We start from the raw sequence: 1,054 nt of genomic DNA on the forward strand, positions 1-1,054 counted from the left end.
ATGCAAATAATCCAATCTGAACATGAGAGGAAAATGATCTTAAAAAAAGCTTCAGGGATCTGTGTGACAATATCAAAAGGCCTAATATACAAGCAACCAGTGTCCTGAAGAGGAAGAAAGAATATATATACTGTGTATACATATATGAAGAAAGATTAAATACAAAGAAAACCATGACAAGGCACATCAAGGTGAAACTACTTAAAACAAAACACAAAATAAACATTTTGAAGGTAGCCAAGGAAAAATGACACATTACATACAAAGGAACAACAATTCAAATACCATGGACTTGTTATCAGAATCTACGAAGCCCAGAAGACAGTGGAATGCCTTGTGAGTTCTAAAAAGGGCGCCGAGTTAAGGACAAGGAAGGGTATTTTATCAGTAGTAGGGGACAATTCACCCTAGATGAGCACATAGCAGTCCTGCTTAATAAATCTTAAATGCAAGAATGGAAAGAATCATAGTTATTTACAAGCAACTTAACTGTATCTCAGTAAAAAGGCTTAAGACTATAGGAATAAAAATATCCAGCACCCAACAAACTAAAATCCACAATGTGTGACATTCAATCAAAATTGCCAGATCTGTAAAAAAATGGCAATATAAGATCCATCATAGAGAAAAACTAATTAATTGAAACTAACCCAGAACTAACAGAGTTGCTAAAATTAGGAGAGAAAGACTTTTAAAAAACAGTTATTATAACTGTTTTCTATATGCTCAAAAAGTTAAAGCATGAAAGATATAAAAATGTATATCAGGCTGGGCGTGGTGGCTCACGCCTATAATCCCAGCACTTTGGGAGGCTGAGGCGGGCGGATTGCCTGAGGTCAGGAGTTCAAGGCCAGCCTGGCCAACATGGTGAAACCCCATCTCTACTAAAATACAAAATTAGCCAGGCATGGTGGCAGGTGCATGTAATACCAGCTACTTGGGAGGCTGAGGTAGGAGAATCGCTTGAATCTGGGAGGCGGAGGTTGCCGTGAGCCGAGATCATGCCATTGCACTCCAGCCTGGGGGATAAGAGCGAGACTTCATCTCAAAAAAA

Source organism: Rhinopithecus bieti, unplaced genomic scaffold (genome assembly GCF_001698545.2).
Source record: "Rhinopithecus bieti isolate Rb0 unplaced genomic scaffold, ASM169854v2 scaffold_2572, whole genome shotgun sequence".
In the NCBI taxonomy this organism is placed as follows: domain Eukaryota; kingdom Metazoa; phylum Chordata; class Mammalia; order Primates; family Cercopithecidae; genus Rhinopithecus; species Rhinopithecus bieti.